Here is a 19,147-nt window from a genome sequence, read left to right as displayed (position 1 = left end):
TTTTTTTTTTGCTCTGGAAATACTAAATTTATGGTTTAAAACCAAGAAGCTTATCATTTATTTAAATAGATATTTAAGTAAGGCAGACTCTCAAATCTAATTACTTTCTTAACGTGAGGTTTAAAAGAATTGAACAAATGAATTCCAAGAAGGAAGAGTAAATCATTATGGAAATCAACTCCCTTTCCAAAGGAGATTTTGGAATTACACTTGGCTTGCAGGACTCTCCAGAAACTTGAAAACACAGACATAGACCTTGGGCACCTTCTTTTTCAACCCCAACAAAAATGGAACAATTAAAATAGGTGAAATTAAATAAAAATGGGTGAGACTACACAAGACCACTGAAGATATGAAAAGAGCCCAATAGAAACTCAGAATTTGGATCACTGAACAGTTTTGAACAAACTTAAAGAGGACCCAACATACAGTACTTGCCCTTCAACAGAGCAGCCAGCCAGAGGGCCTGTGGATGAAATTCCATAAAAACTCCTGAAGAGTGGAGGCAGCCTTGTGGCTCCAAGGATGACAGCACAGACAACCCAAGGAAATGCATCTCTGTGGCTGCCACCCTTCACAGAGGCAGGCAGCTCTGAGTGCTGGAAAAACTGCTGGATTTGGGTTTTCCTGCCCTGTGGCTTCAAGGAGGACAGATGCAGTTTCGATGAATAATTCTGCAGACTTAGTTGTATTCAATGAGTAAAAGTTTGTTTCAACTAAGGGAAATTTTAAAAAGGGAAAAAATCACTACTGTTTTATATTAAATGATATAAGGGATAGAGCAGTCACCAAAAATGTGGCCCATAGGCTTACAATGAAGTGAGGGAAGGACACAAAACCCAGGGAACTAGACAGATCTTTGGTATAGAATGTTGCGGAAGTTACAGGACAGCAGCAAAATTGCTACATCAGGGAACATCAGGGCTGAATCCTGTGCTCTCACAGAAAAAGGAAGGAAACAAAGCAGGCTTCTGTGAACAGACAGGGAAAACTAATAAACTACACAGCTTAAAGGATGTATAAAAGATGTAAAAATGCCCTATTGAAGATAAGTAAATGGACACAATATGTGATATAAGATAATACCTACATTTATAACAAAAAGGTTAAAAATAGTTTAAGAAAGACTGAAGGGAAACTTTGAGTGCACTCTATTTCACATGTATGTTTTATAGATATGGTTTCAGTGTTTGCCCTAGTCTGAGATTTTTTTTTTCCTTGTAATAGGTGAGTTTATTCCAGTTGAACTCATTTATTCTTAATGGACTTATTGAAACTTATATTTGGTCTTTATATTGTTCTTTCTAAGTGTTTCCCTATCTTAGATACAAGGTATAATGCAAAAAAAAAAAAAAAAATCCCCTTTAACAGGAAAAGAGGGATTGTATAAAGAATAAAGTCCATAAGAAGATATAACTGCTATGAACCTTTTTGTATCAAATGTGTGGAATGGTATAAAATGAGAAGAACTAAAAACATATAGGGAGGAATCCATTTGTATTGAACATATGTTTTTCATTGCCTGACAGAGTAGGGATTGGCCTGTGGGTTAAATCTGTTCTACACTCTGTTTTTGTAAATAAAGTTTTATTGGAACACAGCTACACAATTCATTTACACATTGTCTATGGCTGCTTTGCCCCCTAATGGCAGAGTTGTAACAGAATAGTTATAACAGAAACCTTATATCCCATAAATCTATATTAATTACTCTCTAGCTCTTTAGACGTTTGTTGGAAGCTGCTATAGACAATATGAGTACTTTAGTAAGATTGATCTAATAGGAAAATATTCATCTCCATACTCTGAAAATAGAGACTATACCATCTTTATTTTCTGGGAAGCATCTTTTCAAAGTTGACCAAGTATTGTGTTAAAAGAGTATCAATAAATTCCAGTATGTAGTAATTGTATAGGCTAAAATCTTTACCCCAAAATATAATAAAATTAGAAGGAAAAATAAAGATAATGTAAAATGCACTATTAGTAAATACTACCCATAAGTACAGGAATAAAATGTTATTATTATGTCATTCTGAGCCTAATCAGGATACAGAAAGCACACAATGATTTAAACAGAAAAATTTTAATATAAAGAATTATTAAGCTATGATAGAATACCTCTAATATTTTAAAAGAGGTACCCTAAAACTGAGGTGAAAGGGCAAACTTGAAAGGCATAGATCAGACTTCAATCGAGAGAGCAGGGTGCAGCCCACAATACAGTGGAGAAGTCTGTTGGGTTGCAAAACTCAGAGCTGCCCACAGTCCACAAGAGAGCAGAAGACAACCCCCCAGGGATCAGGAGAATCAGAGCCAGGGGCGGGCATGCAGATGAGGGCAGGTGTCACTGTGGCCAGAAGACTTGGAGTGCTCAGTGCCTGTAGGAAGGTCCACAGAGAGTGGCACCTTTGTAGGATGCAGGCAGACAGAAGGAATTAGGGTGCTAGTGAATGTGGGGAAGCTTGGAGTGCACAGTATCCTTGTTGGGAAGGCAATAGGATAATAACCTTGGCTAGGACTGGGGATCCTTGAGGGACTTTGAGTCCTGGGCACATCGTGTAGGCAGCCCATGACCAATGCCATTACACCCACACTTATTAGTGGTGTGGTCACCAGAACCAGCAAGAGAACCCCTGACTCCTATAATGTGCCTTAAATGCCCTCTATGGAGGAAAGTAACAGTCTTACTCTGAAGGAGGGAGGCTTTAAGGAAATCTGCCCATCATCACGGAACATGTACTGAAGGATACATATGGAACCAATGGCAAGCAATGAATTTCTGGCACAGTGATCAAATTGAGCTCACTCCAGAAAGTAAGATGACCCACTGTTAGGAAATCTAACATTCTCCAAAGTCAAGTGGCTTTTATGTCCTTCCAGCAATGGATGAGAGCTCTTGTCCCAGATATTATCAGTTCTTTTTTAAAAAAAAAATATTTTAAATATTTGACCATCTTAAAATAGTGTGGTAATGCCTCATTGTGATTTCAAATTGCATTTCAGTAATGATGAATAGTATTGAGCATCTTTTCATGTGTTTATTTCCCAATATTTATATTATTAAAGATATTTTTGTAATCTGAACTTCCTTCTTAAAATGAATATATTAAAAGTAAATTGAGTTACTTTTTTAAAAACTTTTAAACATATCATTTCAGTGCCTATAAAATTTCCCAATGTTTTTAAGTCAAATTGTTGTTCCCTGGAATAACTTTAATTAAATTAATTTTAGCTTTATTTTTTTTTTTTTTACCAATTAACTCCAAAGTCTTTTTATGTAAAAAGTACATTCAGTCACCCTTTATCAAATGAAACTTTCTTTTGTTATCTACATTCCATGCAATCACAAATTCAAAATGACATGGAAGATAAAATACAAGAAGTAGGTAAAAGTAAAATAATAATAGCAGCAAGGAAAGCCAGTATTACATGGAACTTCTGGGCACAAGTGCCACCTAGCTTTGCCACTTACCAATTGTCACATTGGGCAAATATTAAATAGCAATACTTGTTATTTAATTTATGGATTCCATAGTTTCCTCACCTTTAAAATGGGGTTAATAATACTAACTAGACAATGAGGATATTATGGGGATTAAGTGAACAGTACCTGACACATAGTAAGTACTGAACAAATAAATCTCCTATGAAAGTGATTTCATATTTGCCACATGGTATCCTGTGCTTCAGTGAGCTAGGTTCTGCTCTCAGTGCTTTACCTTTGGTCTCATTTAGTCCTTCCTTGTTTATGATGAAGGGCCCATCCTCACATTACAAATAAGAACCCTAAAGCTTACATAATATATAACACAGAATAATAGGGCTAGATGTCTGATCTCAAAGCCCACGTTTTCCCCACTACAATTCTAGTTGTCCTATGGATTAACTTCCAACTCGTACAACTCTTAGAAATACTCTCATTGAAACATAATCTACTGGATTAGAAATCCATTCTGCATTTTTTTTTTAAGTTTTGAAAAATGCCCTTAGTTAGGAGTCATCTCCAGATGCAATTTGCATAGTTTAGGGAGAGATTCTGAATGAGGCTACTTTTGCGTTTTGTCTGGAAGACAATGAGAAACACATGAATGAGGAAAAGTGCTTGTAGACTTAATAAATCATTTTTTGTTTAGGAAGGATAAAAGTTACCTTAACACTTCTATTTTACGTAGTCATATCCAATTCCTTAGAGTTAATTGGGAAATATAAATGATTAAGATGGGCTTTCAAAATGCAGGGAACAGCCTCACCCAGTAGCTGATGAGCTTGACTCTGACTATACTTGTAATAACTGCCCTGTTACATGGCTCATTGCCGAGTTTGAGTGATTAAACTTAAATCTCAAAAGGGAGTAGGCAGTCTCATCTCCTGTCATGGAGGAATTTGCATCTTTCAGAATTGTTTGTTGAACAGGTGTCTATCCCAGGTAATTGAATTTTAACAACCAGAACAGGCCATGATGAAAAATTCTTGGAGTGTTAAAAGTAGAGACTGAAGCTTACAATGCAGACTTGATGCTTCAGGGGCCTAGGTGCTGCTTGGGGAGTTTTCTATTGATTCTGAGGTCATTGAAGGGCAGAAAACCAGGAACTTTGAGCGGACAGGTGATTGTCTGCCGGCAGCACAGGTGTGTTAAACAGGGTGATATGCATCTGCCATTTTCAAAATCAGAAGGTTTTACCTGAAGGCTGACTTTCGGAGTTCCCGTGATAAAGGAAGGAGGTCAGCTTAGAACACATGACATGGTCTTTTGTGTTGGTATTTTAGGATTTTTCATTTAAATATTTAATATGCTTTATGTATTCTTCCCCCATCCTTTTCCTGCCTTTTGTAAGATTGAAGCACAACTTTGGGTTCTACCTTTGGGGCTAATGGCTTTTTTCTTTCTTTTAAATGCCTTTGTGATACATTGAATTACATAAAAATGCCAGTATCTGGCCATTGGGGCTTTACAAAAGTGGCATTTCATTTGGTTCAGGATTAAATTAGGATTATGTGACAACTTTTATTGGTTTGTACTACAGCTAGTTCCTGAAATTCATGAAGCCCATTTCCATACAGTTTTATCCCCCAATTACTTAAATTGGAATGTGATTCTAGGCTAGAGGTTGCCAGGTAAGTGGAGGCACTCTGGACTTGGAGTCAGAAATCAAAAACTCAGTGCCTGGCTCTACTGCCAGCCAGCTTGTATGATCTTGGATGAGGCACCTTTGATTCTCACCTGGGAAGATTAAACAAGGTGGTATATGGGAAGGTACCTAGCAGGGTCCTGGCTGCATTTCATAAGCGAATTGCTTTCTTTTCTCACTTTGGCAGTTGAGTGTCATTTCTGTGAAAATTTTCATTCAATCACATGTTATCCTATATGTGAATCTACCCTAATCCTCTGCTTGCTTTTTTTTTTTTTTTATGGCTACTCTTTCCTTCATTTAGTACTCCTCCTCCTCCTATCTCTCTCTACCCAGCTGGCCTGAGACACGACCCCTCTGCTTAGCTCAGGATCTTTACTCAGCAGATTCTGGAACTTTTTTTGTGGACTCCCCCCACTGGTGTTTACAGATTCTTCCCAAAGGCCCCTCTTGTCAACTCTCTTTTTCCAATTTTTCTTCTGATTATTTACTGTGAACATTTACATATGTAAAAGTATGTAGTCAGATTTGCTTGAAGAGTGTCAATTCCTATAGATCATCCTGATTTTCCCTGGAGTTCTCCTGGAGCAGCCTCTTACACTGTTCATCTTAGATACCAGGTGTCTCATGGCGATGCAGCCCTGGCATCCAGAGTAGGTAATTACCCAAGGATAAAAATCATTCTCTGAGATATTTTTCCCAGCTCTGTGGGACAGTGCCTCTGTAACAAGTAACTTGATCATACTTAGGTTCTTGTTTATTGGCCAGGCGTCTGCCTAATGTATGTGAGCTGTATTGTGTATATCCACATTTATTACTGGAGCCATTAGATTTAAAAATGGCCTGTGACAAGAACATTGCCATGTATCTTTTGTGGGAAAGATTAACAAACGTTTATAGCTGTATATAAAGTGAAGAAAAATAGTAATAAGGCCATGGAGGACCTAAACTAGAGCACATCTAGATCAAAGATAAATTTTACAGTGGTTGTTTAAAAATATAATAGGTTACAGGATGAGGTGCTGGAATTGCTTTCCTGTGGGAAAAAAATAAACAGACTTTCAATTTTCATCTTTCTTGGATAATTTTTGAGGCTTTTGGCTTACAGACAGAAGAGTGAACTTGCTAGTTTTTGAGGTTCTTTCCACATATGGTTCTATGAAAATAAACTACTTATCTATCCTTAACAGAATATGAAACCTATCAATCCATAGTTTATGAATCACAGTCTATCTCCCTTGTCTGTGGAAGATAAATTCCAAGACTGCCAATGGATGCCTAAAACTCTGGGTAAACTGCGTATATGGATGCCCCCCAATTATGATGACTTGACTTGGAATTTTTTGACTTTACTGTGGTTTGAGAGTTATATGCATTCAGTAGAAATTGTACTTTGAATTCTGATCCTTTCCCAGGCTAGCAATATGCTAGTGATAGTCTCTCAAGATGTTTGTTGAGCTGTGTTGCTTTCTGTAACGTTTGGTAGGTTCGGTGTATTAAAGGCATTTCATCCTAAGATACTTTCAAATTACGACGAGTTTATCTGAATGTAACTCCATCGTAAATCATGGAGCATCTGTACTGTTTTTTTCTTATACATGCATACCTTTGATAAAGTTTAGTATATAAACTAAGCACAATAAAAAATGAACAATAGCAACTAATAATAAAACAGAGCAATTAAAACATATTGTAAAAGTTATGTGAATGTGGTTGCGCTCTCTCTCTCTCTCAAAATATCTTATTATACTGTACTCACCCTTTCTTTTTAAAAAAATGTGTGATGATACAGTGCCTATGTGCCAAGATGAAGTAAGGTGAATGACACAGCTACTATTGACTTTCCCTATGAATCCCCAGGATGTTGTTCTGAGTAGTGTAATGAAATTTCCCAGTCTAGCTCCATCTAAGATCATGAATCTTCCCTTTGTCCAGTGTATCCACATGTATATCCTACCCCACCTGTTAGTCAATTATTAGCTATTTCAGTTATCAGATCAATTGTAGTGGTATTATAGTGTTGGTGTCCAGAGAACCCTCAGAATGGCATGCAGTTTAAAATTTATGAATTATTTACTTTTGGAATTTTCCAATTAATGTTTTGCCTATAGTTGATAATGGATTGCAGAGTGGACACATTGTAGGAGAATCATAGTGAACTGTATGTAAAAGAAAGATATCCTTAGTCTACTTTGAGAAACTGATGATTCTAGACTCTCTGCCCATAAAAATGCCCAGATCCAGACATATGCAAAGTTCTGCACATAATTGATAATTGATAATTTCAGGAGGAATTTCGAATTCTCACATGGCAATCATTATAAACTATAACTAATACAGGTTATAATAAGCTGAAATGATGCGGTAGCAAAATCACTTATATATGTCTTCCTCCCCCCACTAGACTGTAAGTCCTTTGAAGGCAAGGGCCATATCTATTTGCTTCACTTTGGGACCTAGTATAGAGAAAGGATTCAGTAAATATGTTTGTAGGAAAAGAAGTGAAAAGCTAACATGTACAGTATATTTTCTTAGCATAACTGAGAATAGACCAAATCTAGTAAGACACAGAATCAAGTACAAATTTATCCAGTTTGTCTGCACCCTTGCTCTTCTACCATACCTGAACTAGCCCCTCAAGAGGTGGTAATGATTATGGCTAACCAGTTCATTTGCTTTCAAATCACATCATCTGACTTCTTTCTAGAGGTTTCCCTATTGGCAGGTTATTCTCTAACATTCACTGGGCAGCCTGATTTCTGCAACAACCTATACCCCATCTTTGATTGACAGAACATGAAAGAGCAGTTAGCATTGCCCAGGGACTCATGTATTTCTGAAAATTGCTATACTTGTAGTAACTGCGGTATATAAAAACCCATCCCTAGGATCCCAGCAGCACTAGTGATCATGGAAGCCTCTAAGCAGTCAAAATAGATGCCACAGCTTCAGTACCCTTTTCTAACAGCAGTTCCCAGGGCTCTGACATTCAATATTTATATTTGGGTAGTTTTAGGGAAACAAAGGCCCCAGAATTGCAGGTGCGCACTCTCCCATTACTTCTTACACCTTTGTCTTGAAATGGTGGTAATGTTGAAGTATGTTTTTTTTAATGCAATTTTATTTTTTATTTTAACTTGTTATATATGACCGCAGAATGCATTAAATTCATATTACACATAAAGAGCATTTTTCATATCTAATTTTTTAAATAGCATTTTGTTAGTGATCCAGGCTGCCTGCTCTAAGCTGAGTAGGAAAACATTCACTTCTGTGATGTAAAGGAGGAGTGCCTGAGGCACCTCCTCTAGAAAATCACCCCCATTGATGACCTACCCAACATCCTTCCATTGACTTCTTTTCAAGCCCCCTTTCAAGTAGTAATGCTTTAATGTGGATGTGTTTCCCTAACATAACAAGACTGGACAGAGGAACAGACCAAAGAGAAAGAGGAAGTGAGAGTAGTATGGAAGAAAGACTTGAATGTTGAACTGAAACATGCATGGGTCATGTCGAAAACAAAGTCTAGTTAATTAAAAGGATTTTAAGGATGCACTTTATTTTTTATTCCCAGTACACTTTCCTTGATTTTAAAAATCTAGGATTATGATATTTTTGCATCACTAATGCTTGAGTTTTTATGTGCATCATTGAGGAAAGTGAGTCTTAGTAATTGCACTCTCATGCAGGTAAAGTTATAGAGGTTAACAATTAGGACCACATCAGAATACATCCAAATTTTAGTATAATTTACACATGCATATCTCACATATTGTGGAAGAATTGATGATGATGGTTAACTACCCATGGTTTTTGGAGTTCTGGAACTCAAAGTTGGAAGCCAACTATGGAATGAAAGTTGGTAAATTACAAGGTAAATTGGTATATATCAAGAGTCTTAAAATTATTTATACTTTTGAATTTATACATTTTAATTCTACTTCTAGAAACCTTGCATAGGAAATAAACACAAAAATACAGAATTGATTGTGAAAACAGATATATTCGTGGAATTATTTTTAGTATGAAGAATTTTGTTAATAACCTATGTTTACCAATTGTAAATAAATTAAATTTCATTTTTAAGACAGAATCCTATGATACCATTAAATATGATTTTTCCAAGCATGTTAACAATGTGGAAAAAATATTTTAATATAAATTTAAATGAAATATCACAATATTTATTAATCATGATATGCCAATTACAAAATAATAATATTAAGAACAAAACAGCCATGACAGCACATACCTATAATCCCAGAGACTCAGGAGGCTATGGCAGGAGAATCACAAGTTCAAGGCCAACCTCAGCAATTTAGTGAGGCCCTAAGCAAAGACCCCAATTCCAAATAAGATCACCTTCCAAGGTACTAGGGGTTAGGATTTCAACACATCTTTTTAGGGTACACAGTTTAAGCCATAATATTATCCAATGTAAAATGCCTTTGACTCGGCAATAAAAGGGTTAGAAATTTACCCTGAGGAGACACATTGGCAAACAGCAAAGAATTTCTGGGTAGGATTGTTTTTAGTAGTGAAAAATTAGAAGTATCTTGGCAGTCAGTTGTGTATTAGTTAATTATGTTTTCTGTATAATACAATGAAACTAATAAAAAAGAGATGTAATTCAGTATTTATTGCCATAGGAAACAATTACAACATATTAAACAAACGAAGTAAATTATAAAGCAACATGGAGCAGTGCCCCACACCTGTAATCCCAGTGACTTGGGAGACTGGAGCAGGAGGATTGCAAGTTCAAAGCCAGCCTTAGCAACTTAGAGAGGCCCTAAGCAACTTAGCAAGACACTGTCAAAGTAAAAAATAGAAGGAGCCAGGTGTGGTGGTGCATGCCTGTAATCCCAGCAACTCAGGAAGCTGGGGCAGTAGGATCACAAGTTCAAAGCCAGCAAAAGTGAGGCACTAAGCAACCCAGACCCCATCTCTTAAAAAAAAAAAAAAAAAAAAATATATATATATATATATATATATATATACACACACACATATATATATATACATATATATATATACACACATATATATACATATATATATACACATATATATACATATATATATATACACATATATATACATATATATATATACACATATATATACATATATATATACACATATATATACATATATATATATACACATATATATATACACATATATATATACACATATATATATACACATATATATATACACATATATGTACATATATATATACACATATATGTACATATATACACATATATGTACATATATATACACATATATGTACATATATACACATATATGTACATATATATACACATATATGTACATATATATATATACACATATATGTACATATATATATATACACATATATGTACATATATATATACACACATATATATGTACATATATATATACACACATATATATGTACATATATATATACACACATATATATGTACATATATATATACACACATATATATGTACATATATATATGTTAAAATGAGAGAGAGAGAGCGTGCATGCACCCGCGTGTGTGTGTGCTGGGGATGTGGCTCAGTGGCTGAGTGCTCCCGAGTTCAATCCCTGGTACCCCCACCCTGAAAAAAAAAAAAGTGGACTGGCATGTTGCTAGTGGTAAAGTACCCCTGGGTTCAATCCCCGGTGCACAAATATATAAATATTATCTATATTATAAATATATGTATACATTTTTATATAAATATATATGTGTGTATGTGTACATATATACATACACTTAAATATATATAACTTGTATTTAAAGTCATTTAATAACTAATAACATTCAGCATAATTTACAATTAATAGGCACATACACAGAGGTTGTCCTTGCTTTGCATGATTCTGCTAGGCCTAAATTCCAATTAAACAATATCAGTCCCCTTAATAACATGGTCCAAATTTCATTTCCCATGGTATATTAATTGGGAGTAAGGGCATGAAGTACAAACTTTGCTACCAGTTCTTCAGTCAGTAAATCACTATGTAATTAACAAACATGCATCATCATAAATGACCAATCATGCCACCTATTTCTAAGTCCATTACCAGTTGATTACTGTGTACCTGTTTTTTATTTCATACACAGACTCCAAAACATGTGATTCTGTTGCTTCTTTGCCCCCTACTGATAAATGCAGATACCATTTTACAAAAATGAATAATGGAAAGGAGTCATTCAGCAAAGATGAAAGTGCACCAAAGAAACAAGTGATAATGTGGGGAGAGAAATTTGAATGGAAAGTAAATGGAGTTATAAAAGAAACAGCTGACTCTAGATCGGGCAGAGGGGTGGGAGAGTATGGGAGTGGGCAGGAGGTTAGCAAGGATGGTGGAGTGCGATAGACATCATTATCCAGAGTACATGTATGAAGACACGAATTGGTGTGAACATACTTTATATACAACCAGATATGAAAAATTGTGCTGTATATGTGTAATAAGAATTGTAATGCATTCAGCTATCATTTATTTTTAAAAAATCAGTTAAAAAATTAAAAAAAGAGAAACAACTGCAGAAATGTTGGCACTGTTGCCCTTCGAGTGGCTGTAGATGCATAGCCTGAGGAACCTAGGGAGAATTTATCTATCTAAATGAGAAAGATGGTTTTCATGAAAAGGATGAGGTTGCACCAGAAGAAGTGGTGCTTACCCACCAGTTTCAATTGTAGGAACTCTTAGAGATGTTTTTACGACATTGAAAATGCAAAGGATGGGCCTGGGGATGTGGCTCAGTGGTAAGTGCTTGACTGGCATGCATGAAGCTCTGGGCTTTATCCCCTGCACCATGCACACGTGCATGCGAACAAGTGCAAAGGATGAAGTGTTGGGAGTTGATCCAGATTTAGAAAGAGGCATGGAAAGGGTGTCTGTTCTTCACATTGAAACTTTTAGTACAAGACAAGGACTATTCAGACTGTTCAAACAACTCTTGATAAGTGGTTGGTTAAAAATATATATTTTTTAGTTGTAAATGGACACAATGACTTTATTTTATTTATTTAAAAATATTTTTTTAGTTGTCAATGGAGTTTTATTTATTTATATGCAATGCTGAGAATCGAACCAGTTCCTCACATGTGCTGGGCAAGCACTTTACTACTGAGCCACAACCCCAGCCCTTGATAAGTGTTTTTAAATAAATAAAACACTTTGATTTTCAATGTTTCAAATTAGTGCTAAATAAAAGGTTTCCTTTTAAATTCTCCTAGATGTTTATAATAAGAGATTTTTAATGTTTTGATTAAAAATTTTAAGAAACAGAGCAATCTTAATTTTCCCATTCATTAAGATCATTTGCATGGTTTTAGTCTGCATGGTCATTTTTATGGTCCATGCAAAGAGAGGACTGCTTCTAAAAATAATAGGACACACACTGAAATGCTTGCAGTGGTTTACTCTGGGTGATAGAACTACAAGTGATTTTTATTTTCTTCCTTATTCCATCTTCTCTATGTTTCGGATTTTCTCTCTTTTTTGGTACCAGGGATTGAACCCAGGGGCACTTAAACATTGAGCAACATCCTCATCCCATTTTTTGTTTGTTTGTTTGTTTGTTTGTTTCCTGTGACATGACCTCCGGTGCTTAGGGCCTTGTTAAGTTGCTGAAGACTGCTTTGAACTTTGGATCCTCCTGCCTCAGCCTCTCCAGCTGCTGGGATTATAGGAATGGGCCACTGCATCTGGTGTGTTTCAGATGTTCTTAACATTTATCACTTTCTATGGTATCTATATTTCCTTAGAAAAAAACAATTTATAATATTTCTACCTTCTGTCTTGTCCCAGCTTCCCAGTACCTTCTAACAAACCAGTGGTATCTCTTTCCCATAAGCCAACAGTTCACTTTAAGCTTTTCCCTCCCATTTGTGGAATAAAAAATCAAGACCAACTGCATACTGCCTACAGGAGACTTGCCTTAATATAAGAGGCACAAGTTGGTTAAAGGTAAAATCATAAAAGAGGGTGAATTGTGCTAATGCTAGTCAAAAGAAAGCTGGCACGGTTATTTTAATATTAACCAGAGTAGATTGTATAACAAAGAATATTACCAGGAATAAAAAGTCATTTTCTAATGATAAGTTGGACAGTTCATTAAGTAGACATAACAGTGTGGAACAAGCTAAATGAAGCAAAAAACGTGTTATAAACATAAGGACAAAAAGACAAATTTTCATTTTAATTAGAGTTTAGTATTCCTCCCTTGATAATTGATAGAACAAATAGAAAATGGGCAAGGAAATGGTAGATTGAAGCAGCAGTGCTATCCAATTTGACCTGATTGATATTCATAGAACAACCAACAAAAGTAGAAAATATGTTCCTTCAAGTGCATGAACATTTTATGAAGATGGCTCATATTCTGAGTCATAAAACAAGTCTCTAAAATGATTCAAGTCATATAAAGCATTTGAAAACTTATAAATACATAAAAATTTTATGTAACTTTTGTACTACATGGTAATAATATTTTATAAATATATAAAACTCACCATGATGAGTTTAAATTTAAAAATCAATAAAAAGAAGCATATTTAGAAAAATTCTCAAATATCTAAAGTGGTGGACATTTCTAAATAAGCATGGGTTAAATGAAAAATAAAAAATTAGAAATTTGAACTAAATGAAAATGTTATCAGACTTTTATCCAGCTGCTTCACATACCACAAGCCAATTCATTGAAGAGACAAAGAATTCATGCAAGGAAGGTGACTTTATTTGAAAAGCTGGCTGATGCAAAAGATGGAGGACTCTTGTTCAAAGTCCATCTTGCAGGGAATCAGATTTAGGAGTGTTTTATATAGGGTGTGATGGTTGTTTGTAAACCACAGGCACCTTCTCACAGCAAGACAAGTTTGATCAGACTGTTGAAGGATCAGATGATGCACATCTGATCTTAATTGCCTAGTCACAAGATGTTTTTCAGTTCTGCAAATATTAAGAGAAACAACTATTATTTTTGTTTACTGATTAGATTGCTTGTGTGCAGTTTCTGATATATCACACAATTGACAGGCTAGAGGAAGTAGCTGCAAAGAAAAAAGACAAGGGTCAGATGAAGTTAAATATGGAGTGCTTAATGCTTGGCATTAAAAACACTACACAGCAGAATTTGTGGGATGCTATTAAAACAGAACTTATAGGGAGGGAAATTTATAGCACACAACTCCTAAGTTAGAAAAGGAGAAGAAAGGTCTCCAGCCAGTGACCTCAGTTTCTACCGCAAGAGTCTAGGAAATCAAATTAAACCCAAATAGAGTAGAAGTATATTTAGGATAATCTATATTTAGGGGGTGTGTGTGTGTATCAATCACAGCACAAGTCAATGACAGGAGAACTGTAGAGAAATTAAGCCAAAACTCAGTTCTTTGAAAATATAACAAAATTAATAAACTCATTGACAATGAGAAGAGGAATCTGGAGAGACATTCTCAGAAATTCTACAGACATTAAGAAGTTAACATTCTGGACAGGTTTATGCCTATCAACTAAAAAACTTAGATGAAATTGAAAAATTCTTTAAAAACAGAAGCAAGTGAATCTTATTTAAGAAAAAATAGATAACTTGAGTAGCACCTTATCATTCATAAAATTAAATTTTTAGTTTAAAATGTTTCCATAAAGAAATCTGCTGCCCCAGGTGAATTCAGTATTAAATTCAACCAAACAATTAAGAATTTTATAAAAACTTTCCTAGAAAATCAGAGTAGTTCTATTTCCTCTTTCTATATGGCCAGCATTACCCTTATACCAAAAAACAAAGACATTACAAGAAAACTGCACACTAGTATCTCTTATGATCATAGAGCCAAAATCCTTGACAAAATTTAAATAAATTGAATCCAACCTTATATTAAAAAGATACATGAAATAGTAGGGATAAATAGACAAACCATATGAAAACTATAAAACATTGCTTAGAAAAATTAAAGAACCTCTGCATGCATGGGAAGTTAACTGAGTTGAAAGACTCAGTATTGTTACAGATTCTTCCCAAATATAAACTCAATGCAACCCCACTGAAAATCTCAGCAGACTTTTGTAGAAATCGGCCAACTGTTTCTAAAATTATATGAAATACAAGGGACCTTAGAATAGTCAATACAACTGTGTTAGTCAACTTTGCATTATGATAACAAAATACAGGTTACTTAGGAAGTAAAGAGAGCTTTATTTGGCTCACAGTTTTGAAGGCTCAAAATTCAAATATTCTAGTGTAGTCTCAGAACTGACCTTTGGTTGCATCATCAAGTATGGATGTCAATGGCAAGAAATTATGTACTGAACCAGAAATATAGAGAGCAAGAGAGACTGGGTATTCCAAGATACCCATTGAGGGTATGCTTCCAGGAACTTAAGGAGGTCCCACTAGGCCCTACCTCTTAAAGATTCTCAGCACCTGCCAATAGCACTATCCTAGGAAGCCAAGCTGTTAACATATGGATCTTTGAGGGAAGCATCTAATGGTTCTTGTATTTGGTGGTTCTCTTTCTCCATTTTAGTCTTCCTTCCTGTTTAGGCTCATCAAGAGTGGAAGTTGTTTGTGTTATGTGATGCTCTTATTTCTTTTCTCTTTACCAGCTGACCCCTGGTTTCATAATTACCTCAGCTCTGCCCTGGGTCCTCCAATCTAGAAATAGATGAGAGGCCCAGATTTCAATCTCACGGAGATATTTGGTATATCACAAATCCAGATACTAAGCCTGCAGTAAACCTGTTTTCCCAGGTTCTGTTTATAATATTTTTTTAATGTTTTTTAGCTAGACCTTTATTGTTTATTGATTTACATGCAGTGCTGAGAATTGAACCCTGTGCCTCACACATGCCAGGCAAATGCGCTACCACTGAGCCCTAGCCCCCTGTTCATGATATTTTCAACAATAGAGCCACCTTGTTTAAGGGGACCCAGAGCTGGGATAGCTGCTTCATTTCTTTATGTGGACACAGAATCCCAGCCCTCACCTCACACTTTACACTTAGCTTTTATCTTGCCACACTAGAAGTGGTGCTGTTATTACATTGAAGATCCTGTTTCGGGAGAGCTACTTATGGCTGCTTTTTGAAATTCAAGCTGGTTATATGTTTGTTCAATTTCTGGTCTGCAGAGATATTTATCTTGAAAAGTTCTTATTTTGGTTGTTATGTGTGTATATGAGAGGAGGGGGTTACAATTTTTGAACTCGTGCATCTCTTGATTGGAAGTCACATACTTATTCAGTTCCCAGATTTATCCTTTAGACGTTTTCAACATGTTCAACCATGGCAAACTCTCAACAAGTAAACATTAGCTGCATGAATGAGTTATACTGTTAGAATCTGGTCTGATTTATATCATATTCTGTGTATATAAAGAACACAAAAAGAAGATTGGAGAAACACGAAGGGATTGATAATGTATTTCTAGACAAATTTTTATTTAAAAAATGCCTTTCTGTGCTGTTCTCTCTATTTTTGTTTTTCTTTCTCAATAAAGATGTACTTAAAATTTAGAATACACTAAAGTTGTTTTAATTTTGCAAAGAGTAAGCAAATGAAAAAGGTCCTGATGCTCACCCCTCTGACTTGGGGTCCTTATGCCTTCGTGCCCCTCCCTTCTCCCATCCTGGAGCCTCAAGTCATGTTTGCACATGCTTTTCTATAACCCTCCCCACTGGCCTTCTGTTCCTCCAGGACCTAATGCTTTCAGGTGCTCTACCAGGATCAAAAAGGTTTGCAAAAATAAATAAATAGTTTCTTCGCCATATCCTTCAAAAAGTTGCTGCTAGATACTTTTTGATACTCTCAGAATTAGAAAATACGTGTTACTATTTGATATTCCTTTAATTAGAATCAGAAAAAGAAACATGTCTGAAGTATGGATTTCTTCTCTGGGAGAGTTAGCACACTAATGTCTAAGCATCTGTGGAAGTCGGCAAAGGGATTCAGATCATTTCTGCTTTGATTTGGGTGTGGGAGATAAAACAGGTTTAGTATTCCTGAAGCAGGGCAGGACACATGGCAGTCAGCTCCAGCCTTGGAAACTTAGAGGCATTGCTCATCCTGTATGAGTGGGAACCAAGGTGTTCTCTTGATCTGCTCAGAGTACAGTGTGTATGGCATGGAAGCAATAACAGCTAATTGCCAATTCCTTCCATTCTAGAGATATCTGATGTTCTTCCCATCAGATGGAGAGAAGTGTCTGCATTGTAATATACCTTATCATTTTTAGTAAACAGTGAAGTTTTCTCTAAATTTAGGATGTGAAATTCCAGAATCAATTCTGCCAGGTAAACTACAAGCTGCTTAGATGATTTAGAAGTACACCTCTCTTCCATCTTTCCTGACAGTGGCCAGTGTAGTAAGAAACTTGATAAATATTCAACAGCTCTGCAACTCTTGAATTTCTCATAGTAGCTGTTATCATCAAAATTCACTCTTTAATTCTGCCAGCAAAGGTCAGCATCCTGTTCTATTGAGTGGAGATTAAGAGCAATTTGGTTGACTTTCCTGTGGCAAAAGCAAAAAAGGCTCTGTAGTACTATAAGAAATATTTCTTTACTTCCAAAATAAATAGCTGCATACAACTTAGTAGAGCATAAAGTTTTCTTTTTTTGTTTTCACATCAATTTTAATAATATATTTTATTTAACCCTAATGTCAAATACATTATTGTTTCCACACGCTGTCAATACAAAGTATTATTGACCTATATCACATTCTTTTTTCTATTGAACCTATCCTGCACTTTAAAAATGTTGCTAGACCTTCTACTTGCAAATGTGGCATGTTCCAAGTTTTGGCACCTACTGCTACATTCATGAAATGTTAAAAATAGCAATTATTTTAAGGAAAAATGCAGATGAGGGGTTTTGTAGGTATACCACCTGTAACATTTGTTAATCTTCATTAATTCTCATTGTCCTTCCTGAGGGAGCTGAATTGTGTCCCTCTGTTGCAGAGGACTTGGGGGCTTTGGTTTCCAACACAAGCAGCAGCCCTTGGGTCTGCTTTCTAATTATTATCAAAGAACATGGCCACCTGGTCCCCATCCCCATGCAGTCAGACCATTTTGGGATGTGGCCCCTACTACATTCATATCCAGTGACCCCATACATCTGATTGACATAATGCATAAAGGCTTCTTTTTCATCCCGTTTATTGAAAGATTTACCAGGGAATTGAAATGACGGTTTTCTGCCTCCAAGCCAGTGGTTGGATTAGAAGATCTCTGATGGCCCCTTCAAATTCTTGTAAAGTTCATTTAAGAGATATTGAAGTATCTAATAAATAATGAAATATAATTTATAAAAAACTAGTATTAATTTTAAATGAAGCTATATACTATTATATAGTATAGTGTTTCTTTAAAACACATCAACAAGGAATATTCTTAAGTTCATTAACGTGCAGTTTTTCTATTTCCCTTCCATTAAAGTCACTTAAGTCAAAGAGTAATTGATCACATATTTAGTTCAAAGTTACTATTATTCTAACATGGAACTTTATTTAGCAATTTTTGAGTTACTTTGGGCCTTGTCTACATGATCTGCTAAAACAAGTGGAGGAAAATCAGCCTTAATTGATTTGACCTCATCAGCATCCTTTCTAGAAATGGGTGTATTGTTAATTTGGACCATTAGTTTGTATATAACTTCTAATAGGTATTTGAATTTTCTCTTTGATTGGATAGTCTGATCATTAGTAAAGTTTCTAAAATTTCTACCTGTCCTTGGAATTAAACTGTCCTTAGGTCCTCAGGTCTTTAGGACACCACTAAACACCTGAGATATGTGATCCATTCTCTGAGAGAATGTTCTACCATCAGGAGCACATCTCTTGAACCAAAGACTTTAAATATGTAGTAGACAACCACCCATTTTACAGAGAAATAAATTTAAGTGTAAATTGTTTGCTTAAACTGTATTTATCTTTCTTTTTGTCAGTGTGAATTGAAGGGGAAAAATTTTTAACTCATAACTTTTTTATAATTATGGCTTAG

The 19,147-nt window shown here is 35.4% G+C and overlaps 1 protein-coding gene across 1 annotated transcript in view; it reads left to right on the top strand.

Moving 5' to 3' along the window:
- Ulk4 (unc-51 like kinase 4) overlaps positions 1-19,147 on the top strand; it is a 516,944-nt gene that overhangs the window by 371,696 nt on the left and 126,101 nt on the right. The window lies entirely within an intron of this gene.

This window comes from Marmota flaviventris, chromosome 1 (genome assembly GCF_047511675.1).
Source record: "Marmota flaviventris isolate mMarFla1 chromosome 1, mMarFla1.hap1, whole genome shotgun sequence".
Lineage (NCBI taxonomy): Eukaryota > Metazoa > Chordata > Mammalia > Rodentia > Sciuridae > Marmota > Marmota flaviventris.
Note: the sequence above shows the minus strand (reverse complement) of the source record. Positions and strands in the feature narration are given on the sequence as shown.